Consider the following 16,118-nt stretch of genomic DNA (forward strand, 5'->3'; position numbering starts at 1 on the left):
AGAAGGACCTGTGACCAAGGAATGAGCCTAAACCCTGAAGTTAAGAATTTGTTGGGATAAAATATTGCATATAAAGCGAAAGCAAAACTTTCAAAACAAGTCGACTCTACGGAGAGAAGCGTGATAGAGGTTATTGGAAAACATGAAGATACTAGGGCCTCGTTAGAAACACTGCAGGAACGAACCACTGGAAAAGAACAGGAAATAAGGAAGATCGGACAACAAGCATAATAATATTTGGGGAATTTTGTCATGTGTGAGGTACAACATGAAATTTTTTTGTGGCATAGCGTAAAAGAAAAATTCGGCAAACTGGAATTTAGAAAAGGAGGGTGAATACTCCCCAAAGAGTTTGGACAATGATTGCAACGGAATATATCAGTACAATGGAATGAAGTGAAGGAAACAGAAGCAGCATGCAAGATGATAAAGAAAGATAACCAGCACTGGACATACAAGGTGCTAAACCAATATCAAGTCATTCGAAGAGTTTGTCCAGAGCTTCATCTGGAAGTACTGGTAACAAAAAGTTTAAGGTAATGTGGTAAGAGAATTTATGTGAAGCCCAGTGTGTAGTAGTGAAAGTATTTCAGCCTACTGCCAACGAATGCTTAACAAGTTACACAACACTGACGTGTTAATATTTCAGAATTCTGGAGGAACCGCAAAAGCTCGACCAGGAGACACTGGAGTTCAAACAAAATCTTCAAATGTGTGTGAAATCTTATGGGACTTAACTGCTAAGGTCATCAGTCCCTAAGCTTACACACTACTTAACCTAAATTATCCTAAGGACAAACACACACATCCATCCCCGAGGGAGGACTCTAACCTCCGCCGGGACCAGCCGCACAGTCCCTGACTGTAACGCCCTAGACCGCTCGGCTAATCCCGCGCGGTAGACACTGGAGTTATGTCAGTATCTTCACAAGGGCAGTAGAGCAGGCAGGGTCCAACTTTAACAACAACAGGGTACTTGAACCATGAATAAACTACACGAATGACTCAACGTCGAACAACACCGACAGCGATCGAGGAGAGTGTGGCAGGGCTGACGGAGGAAGACCGAATTGTGGACGGAACATGGGCGGCTTCATTGTAGGTTTGCAGATTTCCTCTACTTTCAGGAACAATTTTGTTAACCTGTGTCTGCTCTTCGAGCTTTCCATACAAATTCTTTTCAAATGGCCATGCTTAAGGCGAGTTCGGCTGCGCTGCTCTTGCAAACGCTTACTTTGGTGTCTGAGGTGGTGCTCGGTGGGGCAACGCTTGGCAACACTGTTCTTGTATACAGCACTTTGTGCAGACACCTCAAGCGAGTCACCCGGGAGTGGAGGGCGTAGCCGGCGGGAGCGGGATTCGACCCCGACACGCTGATAGGGCATCGCGTCCCCGACACGCCGAGAGGATGACTGGGCCTGCAGATACGAGCTGCGAAATCACATCAATATACCGACAGCTCCAACGACGGCGCTGCAGTCTGGAACCGCAAGACCGCTACGGTCGCAGGTTCGAATCCTGCCTCGGGCATGGATGTTTGTGATGTCCTTAGGTTAGTTAGGTTTAACTAGTTCTAAGTTCTAGGGGACTAATGACCTCAGCAGTTGAGTCCCATAGTGCTCAGAGCCAGCCAACGACGGCGCGACTGACGGGGCAATTTGCGGACGCAATTTGTGACGCTATGGTGACTGCGTGAAGCGCACTGCTGTGACAGTGGGGGCTACTTCTACGACAAAAGGAGCAACAAAGATTGGATTAAGTGCACACAATGTGAAACATACACTCCTGGAAATTGAAATAAGAACACCGTGAATTCATTGTCCCAGGAAGGGAAAACTTTATTGACACATTCCTGGGGTCAGATACATCACATGATCACACCGACAGAACCACAGGCACATAGACACAGGCAACAGAGCATGCACAATGTCGGCACTAGTACAGTGTATATCCACCTTTCGCAGCAATGCAGGCTGCTATTCTCCCATGGAGACGATCGTAGAGATGCTGGATGTAGTCCTGTGGAACGGCTTGCCATGCCATTTCCACCTGGCGCCTCAGTTGGACCAGCGTTCGTGCTGGACGTGCAGACCGCGTGAGACGACGCTTCATCCAGTCCCAAACATGTTCAATGGGGGACAGATCCGGAGATCTTGCTGGCCAGGGTAGTTGACTTACACCTTCTAGAGCACGTTGGGTGGCACGGGATACATGCGGACGTGCATTGTCCTGTTGGAACAGCAAGTCCCCTTGCCGGTCTAGGAATGGTAGAACGATGGGTTCGATGACGGTTTGGATGTACCGTGCACTATTCAGTGTCCCCTCGACGATCACCAGTGGTGTACGTCCAGTGTAGGAGATCGCTCCCCACACCATGATGCCGGGTGTTGGCCCTGTGTGCCTCGGTCGTATGCAGTCCTGATTGTGGCGCTAACCTGCACGGCGCCAAACACGCATACGACCATCATTGGCACCAAGGCAGAAGCGACTCTCATCGCTGAAGACGACACGTCTCCATTCGTCCCTCCATTCACGCCTGTCGCGACACCACTGGAGGCGGGCTGCACGATGTTGGGGCGTGAGCGGAAGATGGCCTAACGGTGTGCGGGACCGTAGCCCAGCTTCATGGAGACGGTTGCGAATGGTCCTCGCCGATACCCCAGGAGCAACAGTGTCCCTAATTTGCTGGGAAGTGGCGGTGCGGTCCCCTACGGCACTGCGTAGGATCCTACGGTCTTGGCGTGCATCCGTGCGTCGCTGCGGTCCGGTCCCAGGTCGACGGGCACGTGCACCTTCCGCCGACCACTGGCGACAACATCGATGTACTGTGGAGACCTCACGCCCCACGTGTTGAGCAATTCGGCGGTACGTCCACCCGGCCTCCCGCATGCCCACTATGCGCCCTCGCTCAAAGTCCGTCAACTGCACATACGGTTCACGTCCACGCTGTCGCGGCATGCTACCAGTGTTAAAGACTGCGATGGAGCTCCGTATGCCACGGCAAACTGGCTGACACTGACGGCGGCGGTGCACATATACTGCGCAGCTAGCGCCATTCGACGGCCAACACCGCGGTTCCTGGTGTGTCCGCTGTGCCGTGCGTGTGATCATTGCTTGTACAGCCCTCTCGCAGTGTCCGGAGCAAGTATGGTGGGTCTGACACACCGGTGTCAATGTGTTCTTTTTTCCATTTCCAGGAGTGTAGTATCATCAAACGTGAGAATGTTTCCCCAAAAATCGGGCATGAGTACATTGTGTGAAGATGGCTGTGCTGAACTTGAAAGTGACTGTATTAAAAGTTCATTGTATGCTTCAATTTTCCACTGTCTCTATAATTATTGAATGTGTCACCTTCATTATTGGTTACCATTATGCATTTTTTGTGTTTGAGTAATCTATGGTACGTCACTCCGTCTTCACACCACGAGTGGTCTACGGGGACCATCCGACCGCCGTGTCATCCTTGGGGGAGGATGAGGATAGGAGGGGCGTGAGGTCAGCACACCATTCTCCTAATCGTAAGATGGTATTCGTGATAGAAGCCACCACTGTTCGGTCGAGTAGCTCCTCAATTGGCATCACGAGGCTGAGTGCACCCCGAGAAATGGCAACAGCCCATGGCGGCCTGGATGGTCACCCAAGTGCCGACCACGTCCGACAGCGCTTAACGTCGGTGATCTCACGGGAACCGGTATATCCACTGCGGCAAGGCCGTTGTCCCCTATGGTACGTCAGGGGTCATAAATGTGAGAGAATTTCATGGTGGCGCTATTGCCTTCACTACTCCTTACAAACACTAGTTTCCCCTTACACAAAAAATATGTCTGAAAAGGTACTAAATGGAGGTGAATGGTTTTTAAAGTAATCTATAACGAAGGTATTAGGGCAAAATTCATTAAAAATTAGACATTTTGCATATTCCTACACAAGATCAGAGGCAATTAGCTATGTGCGCGCCCACCTTCAGTTACCCTGTTTTTTCTGTGTCTTCTTGTAATACGCCATTTTGTCCGCAAATTGTAAACTTAGTTAAATTGTTTCGTCTGTCCACTGTGAGGGAAGCACTGGTGTATGGAAGGGTGCTGCGTAACTTCCAGAGGCGGGTGCGCTGGGGGGGGGGGGGGAGGGGGGAGGGCGTTGCGATGTCCAATCCAGCCGCAGCAGGTAGGCGGTCTGTTAGTTACCGCTGATTAGGCGGAACTGTGCTCTGTGCTGCAGACCTGGTCGTCGCCTGCGCTCACACTTCTGCAACCCGCGTCGCTCACGGTGCTTGATGCCGCTACCCGCAGTGCAGTCAGGGCGCTGGCAGTTCTATACTGGCAGCCAATTGCGTTCTGGTGGACGGTGTTCAACGGCACGCTGTCGAACCTCGACACACTGTCCGTCAGTCCACTGCCTTTCAATTGTCCTCTCTCTAGGCCACTACCGTTCCTGCAGCAAATTCCTGCCGACGTGACAGTGTCAGACCTACTCGATATTTTGCTGTATCTATTGGAGCATGTTGTTGTACTTGTGTCTCCAACAGTGCAAATACAGAAAACGAAAATGTTTACTACCGGGACACGACCACCAATCGATATCAAATCCAAAAAGTATTAAAGAGTTCCGCCTTTTGCAGGTAATTTTCTTTAACACATTGACTGCCACGTGAGTTAAATATAACTCACAGGAATTGTTCTCTCTGGGCCACGTGAGGTAAGTACAACTCACAGACATTTTTCCATTGAAGGCTCCGTGGTGCAGTTGCAACGCACAGGAGCGTGCTGTGACTCGGTGTTGTTATGGCCCCAGTAACCAATCATGTTCGTATTATTTATTTATTATTTAGTTTGCCATATTCCTTACACAGTAGATCGCAAATCACATACAGTTTTATTTACATACTTCAACTCTAATTGCAACAACACTGAAACTGCAAAATTTGGATCATTTCACTTTGGTCACTAACACCTCTATGCACTGTGCTTTCTGAAAAAACACTCTACTCAAAAATATGAGTCAGAATTCTTACATTTCCATGCAGTTTGTTTGCATTTCTTGACAGCTTGCTCTCATCCAGGTTCATTCTTCATTTTTTCGTAGCACACTGTACACCTACGTCTAATTGTTCAAGAAGCTGGTATGCTATATGAACACTTGCGTAAAAATTGTTTGGGTATAAGACTCTCCCCTCATTTAGTTACCCACTCATAAGGCTGATAACAACAGAAGTGGCAATAGGAACACCAGGATTCGCATTCTTCCCACAGTAAACTTCCACTTTCCGGATGTAGCCACCCTTTAGACAAAGTTTGAACAATTTAATTCCGAATATATGGCGCTTATTCTTTATATACTGAGTGAAACTTAGTCTTCCTCGAAATGGTGCAAGTGTTTCATCAATGCAAACTTCTTTCTCCGGCGCAACTGCACTTTGAAATCTTTACAGTTATTTATCAATAAGAGGTTGAATTTTGAATATGCAGTTTCCCAGTGGGCACTGTTTGTTATCGGAAGAATGCCACATACGTAAAAGCAGTTCAAAACGATTGCAAGACATAACATTTTTTACGTTGTTGTGATAGAGCATATTTCATCACCAATAATCTGGAATCCTCTGCTTTACATTTAGTGACATCCATAACAAAAAATCCTAAAAATTGTTCAATTTCAGTTTTGCTGACATCAGTCCACTTCTTCAGTCGTGAATTAACATTTACTGAATGACTTTCTTAGACTTGTTTTGCGTGCAAATTACACTCCTGGAAATGGAAAAAAGAACACATTGACACCGGTGTGTCAGACCCACCATACTTGCTCCGGACACTGCGAGAGGGCTGTACAAGCAATGATCACACGCACGGCACAGCGGACACACCAGGAACCGCGGTGTTGGCCGTCGAATGGCGCTAGCTGCGCAGCATTTGTGCACCGCCGCCGTCAGTGTCAGCCAGTTTGCCGTGGCATACGGAGCTCCATCGCAGTCTTTAACACTGGTAGCATGCCGCGACAGCGTGGACGTGAACCGTATGTGCAGTTGACGGACTTTGAGCGAGGGCGTATAGTGGGCATGCGGGAGGCCGGGTGGACGTACCGCCGAATTGCTCAACACGTGGGGCGTGAGGTCTCCACAGTACATCGATGTTGTCGCCAGTGGTCGGCGGAAGGTGCACGTGCCCGTCGACCTGGGACCGGACCGCAGCGACGCACGGATGCACGCCAAGACCGTAGGATCCTACGCAGTGCCGTAGGGGACCGCACCGCCACTTCCCAGCAAATTAGGGACACTTGCTCCTGGGGTATCGGCGAGGACCATTCGCAACCGTCTCCATGAAGCTGGGCTACGGTCCCGCACACCGTTAGGCCGTCTTCCGCTCACGCCCCAACATCGTGCAGCCCGCCTCCAGTGGTGTCGCGACAGGCGTGAATGGAGGGACGAATGGAGACGTCTTCAGCGATGAGAGTCGCTTCTGCCTTGGTGCCAATGATGGTCGTATGCGTGTTTGGCGCCGTGCTGGTGAGCGCCACAATCAGGACTGCATACGACCGAGGCACACAGGGCCAACACCCGGCATCATGGTGTGGGGAGTGATCTCCTACACTGGCCGTACACCACTGGTGATCGTCGAGGGGACACTGAATAGTGCACGGTACATCCACACCGTCATCGAACCCATCGTTCTACCATTCCTAGACCGGCAAGGGAACTTGCTGTTCGAACAGGACAATGCACGTCCGCATGTATCCCGTGCCACCCAACGTGCTCTAGAAGGTGTAAGTCAACTACCCTGGCCAGCAAGATCTCCGGATCTGTCCCCCATTGAACATGTTTGGGACTGGATGAAGCGTCGTCTCACGCGGTCTGCACGTCCAGCACGAACGCTGGTCCAACTGAGGCGCCAGGTGGAAATGGCATGGCAAGCCGTTCCACAGGACTACATCCAGCATCTCTACGATCGTCTCCATGGGAGAATAGCAGCCTGCATTGCTGCGAAAGGTGGATATACACTGTACTAGTGCCGAAATTGTGCATGCTCTGTTGCCTGTGTCTATGTGCCTGTGGTTCTGTCAGTGTGATCATGTGATGTATCTGACCCCAGGAATGTGTCAATAAAGTTTCCCCTTCCTGGGACAATGAATTCACGGTGTTCTTATTTCAATTTCCAGGAGTGTAGTTTGTTGAGTCACATATTCTAAATCCTCATCAGTTACAAAATATTGGAAGAAATCGTATGGTGCCTTGCGTCTGAGAGTTAGCGCAACAGAAGTATTTACACCAGAACTGGAATGAATAACTGTAAAGTTTTGCATATTTTTACCCGTAACTGGCCCTCAGACAATTTCATCAGAATTTGTTCTAAGTATTTCATCTTCATCTTCAGACATTTCTGATATTACACTTACTTCAATTGAACCTGAATCAACTGCAGTAGTTGTGGCACTGTTAGAGGTGCTTTTTTGCCTGGTTTTTACAGCTGTGAAGTCTAGTTCATTGACTGAATGTGAACATAAAACTCTTCTTACTACCTTCACTGATGTGATTTCATCATCAGAACTTCCGGTTTCGTTTCTGGTCTCCTCTGGTAAAAATTCGTCTGAGCTATCACCAAATAAAGACACAGAATCTTCATCACTTATGTCCATAACTTCATCTAAAAGCTGCTGTACGTACCTTTGTTCATCTTCATAACTTCTGCGAGACATTTTCTTCTGCCATCATATCACTTTGTTACGGAGCAAACAACACTGAATAAAGAATGTGGCAACAATGCAGGAAAGCACTAACGGAACTGTACACAAATAATGCTGTGGAATGAAAAACCGACAGGAGTAAAAACCAAAAATTATTAGTGACATAGGAAATGACACACCTGGTACCTTTAATCTGGGACCATGTGAATAACATGTAACTCACACCAAAAAATTTTTAAACGGCACTAAAATGACATATTTTCACTTTACTTGCACTTAAAAAGTTCACTTGGAGCAAAATAAAGCAGGATATTGAAAAAAAGTAAATGGCCCCAAGGGGTCGGTAACCCAACTACACCATGGCAGTCAATGTGTTAAATACCAAAACATGTTTCACCAAAGTGGTACCATCCTCAGAGGACAATGCCTTTTATTTATACTGAAATACATACATGCAGATTTTATTTAGGTTAGCAAACTGTTACATCAGATGTTGCGGTTGTTTAAATTGTGTATGAACTTTGCCTTTAATTTACATTCTGTAGGTCTTGCAGGTGCCTATCAAAACCATTCACAGGTCTCAATTAATACACATGTCATCTGCAAACATTGGGATGCAAGGCATTGTCTGAATTAAATTTTCGTTAGAAAAAAGGGGTGAACAAAAAGTTTCCGTTCGAGAGACATGAAATCCAGAATCAGTATGCAAATCAATTATGACATTCGACAGAAATGCTGCCCGATGGGTGTTCCGATGGATGTGCACCAGTGTTTGACCTTCAGCAGTCAACAAAACAATAACAGTACGTTGGTCCCATTGGACACATTTGGTAATGCTGTCATCATAGTTCATGTTTTCATATGTACTGCAGAAACACGAATGACAGACTAATCCCTCACCTACATGTTGGCGCTTATATACCAGCATTAGGGTCACGCTACGTTTCATGTACGCTGCAGCAACGCTCTCAAACAAATACTTCTTGATCGCCCCTTATCTAAACATTATAAATGTTCATGCCGGTTAAATCGTGGCACATGTCCCCTTCTTAGGACTACCATTGCTATATTCGGCTTTTTCGTAACTATGGTTGGTTTATATTTGTGTGCAAAATGTGTTTTTGTCGTTCTTTGTTGTTTGGAATAGCCACTGTAGATCAGTAAAAGTCTGTGGAGTTATGCTAGGGAAATCTTTTTGATATGTTTTACTAAGTATGGATTATGTTACGTATTTCAACGGTGTTTACTTACTTTTTCACTGTTCACTATCAAATTCTGGGTCTTGTTATGCTGGTGTTCGTTAGACACACATTTGACTGCAGAATTTATATTTCTGATTCTCTTTTAACAGTTGTTTATTTCACTTTTTCTTTTCAATTGATATCTGCAAAATTTGAATTTATTCCATCTGCTTTCATTCTGTTTGTCTGGTGTGTGTGTGGAAGTGTAAGGATGAGACATATCACTTGTTAAGAGTTTCTGTATCTACTCAACCGTGGGTTTCATCTTTTTGATTTATTTTTTCCACACTTTAGTGGGTCTTTCTATGTGTAACTTGACTGAATTTCAGCTGTTAGCCCATCAACTTTGTTGCAGTTCAGAAGCTGACTTCTCTTGATCATGTTAAATTCATAGGTATTTTCCTCCTGATGTCAGCGTACACAAGTGTGTCCATTTTTTAAATGTATTTCGCGATTCTTGAATTTTCTTAAATGGATTGCTTTACACCCATCAGAACCCCACGTGCTTTTTAGTCGTAAGCTGTCATTTCATGATCATGTATAATGCATTGAACTTTCCTCTTGAGATCAATGAATAACAAAATACTAATATTTTTGTGAACTGTTCTGCAATTCTACAGTTTTTGTAAATCGATCTGGTTTTGACAAACTGCTGTAGACTTCTGTCTGGGGTTCTTCGCCCAACGTTCGTCTGCCCTTTTCTGGCTCAGGTGCTGATTTCACAGATTGTGCACTTCGGTATGAAGGTGTCGGTTTTCGATACACGCTGTGTTCCAGGTTTTCACCATCCCTTTGGACCACCACATCTAGAAATGATAGTGTTTTCTCCTTTTCTACTTCTATGGTAAATTTTATGTGGGAATGGAGGCTGTTCAAGTGTCTTACAAAGTCCCCGAGCTGTTTGTCACAGTAGGTCCATACAACGAAGGTACCATCGACATTATACCACACCTAAGGATTACAAAGCGCCAAGTCCAGTGCATGTGCTTCGAAACGTTCCTTGAAGAAGTTGGTCACCACTCAATTTAAACGACTACTCATGGCGGCTCCTTCCAGCTGTTGGTAGAAATTGCCTTTCCGCATGCAATAGCTCATAGTGAGACATGCATGAAAGAGCGTGGTGATGTCTTGCGGGCAAATGGGGCCGATGTCCTCCTGAGAGTCACTGAGTGACGCTTTCATAAACAAAGAAACAACATCATAGCTGACTGGGATGTCGTTTGGTGCTAGTTTTAGTTTCTTCGGCTTCTCAATGAAATGTCCTGAGTCCTTTATGGCCGGCTGGAGTGGCCGAGCGGTTCTAGGCGCTACAGTCTGGAACCGCGTGGCCGCTAAGGTCGCTGGTTCGAATCCTGCTTCGGGCATGGATGTGTGTGATGTCCTTAGGTTAGTTAGGTTTAATTAGTTTTACGTTCTAGGGGACTGATGACCTCAGCAGTTAAGTCACATAGTGCTCAGAGCCATTTGAACTATTTTGAGTCCTTTATGTATTTGTCAATCTTCCGCAAGTGCCGCTGGAGCAGAGGACCAAGTGTTTTGCCAGTTCATACATCGGTGAGCCAGGAGCGATAACAATCGGTCTTAGTGGAACGTTGTTCTTATGAATCTTTGGTACTTCATGGAGCAGAGGTTGTAGGAGGTTATGTTGCGCAGCCTCGTCTTTATGTCCGCCGGCTGAGAAGACATCTTGATTAACCCATCCGTATTCTGTGTGATACGTTGCGTCGGATCTGCGCTTGGTTTTCCGTACGGCGTCGGATCTAATAAGTCCCGGATTTTGTACTAGTAATCTGCGGTCTTCTTACAACATTAGCATTTCCCTTATCGACAAGCAGTACCAGTACAGTCTGTCAGCGTTAAGATTCTTGATAGCTTGTATCTCTTCTTTCTTCAGGTTGCAAGCTGGTGGTTTTGCTCCGCGCAATATCCTATCTGTTTAAATACGTATTTCCTGTGCTCTTTCACAAGGAAGGGTAATAACGGCCGCTTCGGTATTACCAATGACGTCCTCCACAGGTACAGTTCTAGGGATGATAGCGAAATTCCATCCTTTTTGTAGGACAGACCCTTCCTCTTCGGTCAGTTGTCGTTCAATGAGGTTTATCACTACATGTGAGATTACTTCCGGCATCTTGCAAACTTTTCTTCTGCCGCTCAGTGCAGCGCTCGAGTTCGTTCAGCGTACTGCAGTGAGTGATGCTGTCAATCTGCATTCTGCTACTTAGTTGGCAGAAAATGACCAAATGTTCCTCATTCGTTCTTGCAAATATGTCTGTGTTGTATGAATTCGCTCACGAAGAAAAGCTCGTTCCACTCTGTCGTAGATTTTCTTCGCAGTCCTTAAATTTCTAAAACTGATTTTTTGTCCAGTTGGCCCATCGTGTGTGTCGTAGTTAAAAGCTATTAGTTCATGATTGGAAGTCTTGCTAAACGACCCCCTCAGCTTGATTATTTCTAAGGAAGATGGTCACATACATTTATGGAAAGTTTCTTCCAGTCATCAACTTTTACATTTATGTGCTGGTGATTGATCCAGACAGTCCATCATCGCCAACCTTTCTGGTGCTACGCAGTACTCTCTAAGTTCTACCAAGCATTCAGTTAGTTAGAATCAGTTAGATGAGCGTGTGGAGGCATCTGGTGCGAACGATTCGTACGAACGCCTTCTCTCGTATCTGTGTTAACCCCCACATCCTCGTAACATATGCTACACCTAACTGAGTTTCCACGTGAGAGTTTGGTCGTTAACAGATCTATTTTCGTACTGGTGTACGAGATGTTAGCTCATTGTGACTGGTGTTTCATGTGGTTGTATACAGCAGAGATTCGATTAACCAGAATAACTGTTAGTAAATCATTCGGATGACAGAAAACCCAAAACGATTGAATGTTTGTATAGAAAGATAACCTACATAGCCTGTGTATGGTTAACTTTCAGGTATATTGTCGTATGTTTGGCTTCCTAGGATTAATTAATAAAATTTGGTGTTTATTCAAAACAATAATAAAAAATTAAACTTATTAAATCAACAAATAAATGTCTATTAAGAGTGTAGAGCACCATTTTCCAATGTACGCACACATCTTCTTAAAATTAGTAAAATACTGCAACCTTAACCGTGAACCACCAATCCAACCGAAGGATGGATTGGCGCATTATCCAGTAAAAGTAGAACTTCTCCTAGTTTACCAGTTGCGTTTCGAATTATTTTTTTTAATTCATTGATAATAGTGCGGTCATACCAGTCAGTGAATGTTTCGCTGCTCATCAACGCGGTTTTTGTTTGTATAGATTAAGGGAACAATGATATTTTTAAAGCATCTGGGCTTTTCCGATGAGTAATTGTGACATTTTATGTGTTCCGTTAGCGTTTAAGCAAATTAAGATAGTTACTAGTCTTTAGTACATTTATATCCTGTAGCCAAACTCACTCGCAAAGAAGCTAAGGATTTTCACGTTAATGATTTCCTATTTCAAACGATTTCATCAGTGTTCTAAACAAAGTCCAAGTCACAGACATTTTGGTCCAATTCTTTTTTAGAACCATCTTCCTACATGTACATCAGGTTACATATTTTCACCTTGTAATTTTAGTTCTCGAATTCCATGACGAGATCTGTAAAACCATCCGCCACTTGCCACAACGATTCATCAACACCATTTTTTTTTAAATTTCATTGCAATTTCTTTTCAAAGAGCAAAGGACCAGATATCGGATGCCCAGTTTATCGGTTTTGCAAAAAACAAGCAGTACAACGCCTCTTCCAAAATTTCATTTCTCGATTTATATATCACTCTTCGATGTTTATTCCTCTCTTCCCTACCAAGTTTGCCGGTACACTTCGAAATGGAATTGGTATTCTCCGTGATCGTGCTTATCATAGAGACTCATGTACAGTACTTCTTGTAATAATGAAACGCACGCGGCAGAGATCGTGCGGGGTCCGTGCTGATAGTGCCAGCGTGACATGTCCGAGCACGAGAAGTCTAGACTGCTCTCGTTTGACAATTCGGTTGATATCGAATCCGTATAACTGAAATTTGGGTAATCGAGTACCCACTGTATTACAAAAGTGCTACGTACAAGAATATTAGATAATGAGTCAGCCTTGTAATTACTACACCTTCCTATTGATATTCACACCGCAATATCACTTCCGCCTCCCATTTATAATACCTTTGATGGCCCCCAAAAAGTGAATAACATAAACTTGAGCTATGATGATGATAAGTATTAAAGGTAGCTTCGCCTTCTTAAATTTCAAATACACAATTACATTACTCACAACGTGGTTTCACCCTATTATCTGTATGCCCATTGTACGCTTAACTGAATCCCATATCATTGTGCATTAATGATTAATCACTTTATAATCTATTTATATGAAAACAAGGGAATCGAAGAGTTTCAGACGTCTTGCTACAGAGTAATGTTGAAAATTAGGTGATCTGATGAAATATGGAACGAAGAGGTTCTCCACACAATCTGCAAGGCAAGTAGCGTATGAAACACTCACAACAAGCAGGGAGGGGATGACAGGACATCTCTTGAGGTATGAGAGAATAATCTTCCTGATACTTGAGTGAACTTCAGAGAATAAAAACTGTAGTAGAAGACAGAGACTGGAATGCAACCAACAAATGAATGAGGGTACAGGGTGCATGTCCTGTCATGAGATGACGAGGTTAACGCCGGAGAGGAATTCGTCGCGGACCGCATCAGACCTGTCAGAAGAAGAGAGATGACTCAAAAAAAAATTACAGGGCTGCTGTCACTATAGACATTATGCTGCGGGAGCAGGAAGAAGTAGGTCCGAACAAAAATCAAAGCTATGAGCGATTAGTTTATATCGGCCGACAAATTTCCAAGAATTTCAACCATTTCACTTCAAAGACTTCCACTATACGTAGACTGAGACTTTCGGTTTTCCTTTTTCGAGTTTTTAGCTTCACTGCCACATTTAGACAATTTACATTCCAATCTATGACTCGTAGATTATTATCCTTCCGTTTGTTACGAATTTTATTTTATTTTTATTTTGATTTATTTATTTATTTATTTATTTGTGGTTTTCACCTCCCCTTTTGCAGTCCCCTCCTGGGAATTCGAAAGGAGGAATAACTCAGAAACTTTTGCTAATCAAGGGATTTTCATGATTCAGTTCTCATTTACAGGCCCCAAGATGTGTGGTTATTAGTTGTGTCTCATTGAAACTGTAATTTCTACTGCCCAATGTATATGATGAAAAGAATATTTAGTGACCCGATATTTTTCTCTCTGAATATAACTCTCAGTTCCCTCAGTGTTAGCCACAGTGTTAGTCACAGGAAAGGTACTACATAGGCATAGGATATATGGAAATCATCACAGTTAGTCTCTGCCTTTTGATCCTTCAACGAGGAAGTCCCTAGCGCAAGGTTAAGTCATACATTAATGGTACGTCCATAATTACTTCGTGGAGTGAAAGACGTAGCGCCAATTAGGGTTCAAAATAGAGCTCTGGGAGGTTCCTGTTCTTGGCATTGCCTCCTCTTGAAGGAAATACGATGTGGAACCCAGTGCCAGAGACTAATGTACCGTATTTCAAAGTGTCCCGCCAAGAAGCAACAAAAATGTCCAACAGTATATACTGTCTGGTATTCAGAAATTTGTGTAAATAATGAGCCTTACTATAAAACTCAGAGCTTATATTGTAATTATAAGACTGGAAATAATATTGCAATACTTATAAAGTAAATAATAAGTACTATGGGAAAACATCTAATTACTATTAATTAGTCTTATTTCTACATTTCTGAGAGTCGTCGTTGTGATCTTCAGCCCATAGACTGGTTTGATGCGGCGTACCACGTTAATCTATCCTGTGCAAACATCGTCATATCCGCAACACTGCTGCACTCACCAAACATCGATTCTCCTCTGCAATTTTTACTCCCCACGCGTCCCTTCTTTCCTAAACTAAGTATTCCTTGATGTCTTTTTCTCCTCATGTCAACATCCTTCTGACACTAGAGTAGCCCTCACCCCGAAATGCGCGTAGGATATAATTTTGGCATATTTGAGACAAGGGCTCTATATCCTTGGGAAGTATGACAGCTGTAGTTTCTCACTGCTCTCAATTTCCACAGCTTTTAATGCTACACTTAATGCGTTAATTAATACAGACCGTTGCCTATGCAACTATTGAAACGACGTGTGTTCCTGTTCAAGAAGAAGAACATTAGAGTCTGTTGGAAGATTTGTGGATTAAATACTTGTGTTACTTCACCGTTAAGATTACGACCAGCATACTCTTACCATGTGGGAAGTGGAAAGCAGATTGCGGGACGCAGTAACTTTCGGTCTTCTTTTATTGTGCCCCTCTTTTGTTCCGTACTTGGCTTGGGACGAGGGAAGGGAGGGAGGTGAATGTTCCACAAAGAATTGGCGTGACGAGCAGCCTGTGTCCGGTCCGTGCAATAACTAAATGGGCCATCTAGCTCTGTACCAGTGGAGCACCACGGCGGCGTGGTCGGCAGGCGGCCCCCTCCAATCTCGAGAATGACCGGCGCAGCGTTGCGACGCAGGCAGCGCTTGAGAGACTCCTCTCCACCCGCCCACCCCTACACCCCTCCGCCCTTCCTACAGCTTCCGCTCAATCAGGCTAATGGCCGCCCGAGGAGGCCTGTCGGCTGCAGAAGGCTGGCGGTGTGGAGACCACTGGCCGCCAGACGGACCCTCATCCACGGCGCCCACCTCTCCACCAGCGACCGTCCGACGTCCGATACACCGACACCCTACAGCCCCCCGAACGACACCTGTTGATGTCCGGAGTTCGCAGGGAGATGAGTCGGTTCACACAGGCGTGTGACCTCACTAGGTAAACAACGCGTGGATGAAGGCAAGTTTTCGTCACTAACACAGCTACTTCATTTGTGAGTGTGAAATCACTACTACTCCTGTGACAAAATGTGGAAGAGTTCAAAGTTCATCAGTATCCCTAGTACAATAAACTGCTTATTCGCACAGTGGTAGTCTCCCGAAAACTAGCTTATTCGTTGACTCTTGGGACAGAGGTTGCTAGTTCGAATCTTGGGAGAAGAAAACATTTTTATCACAACAGTGTTTCCCATAAACAGAAGAGTTGATCAAAAGTAAAGTTTCACGAAGATTTAGATGTATTGATCACCAAGCCTAGTGTTATTAATAGAGATGATGGAGAGGA

The sequence above is a fragment of the Schistocerca nitens genome, chromosome 8 (genome assembly GCF_023898315.1).
Source record: "Schistocerca nitens isolate TAMUIC-IGC-003100 chromosome 8, iqSchNite1.1, whole genome shotgun sequence".
Taxonomy (NCBI): Eukaryota; Metazoa; Arthropoda; class Insecta; order Orthoptera; family Acrididae; genus Schistocerca; species Schistocerca nitens.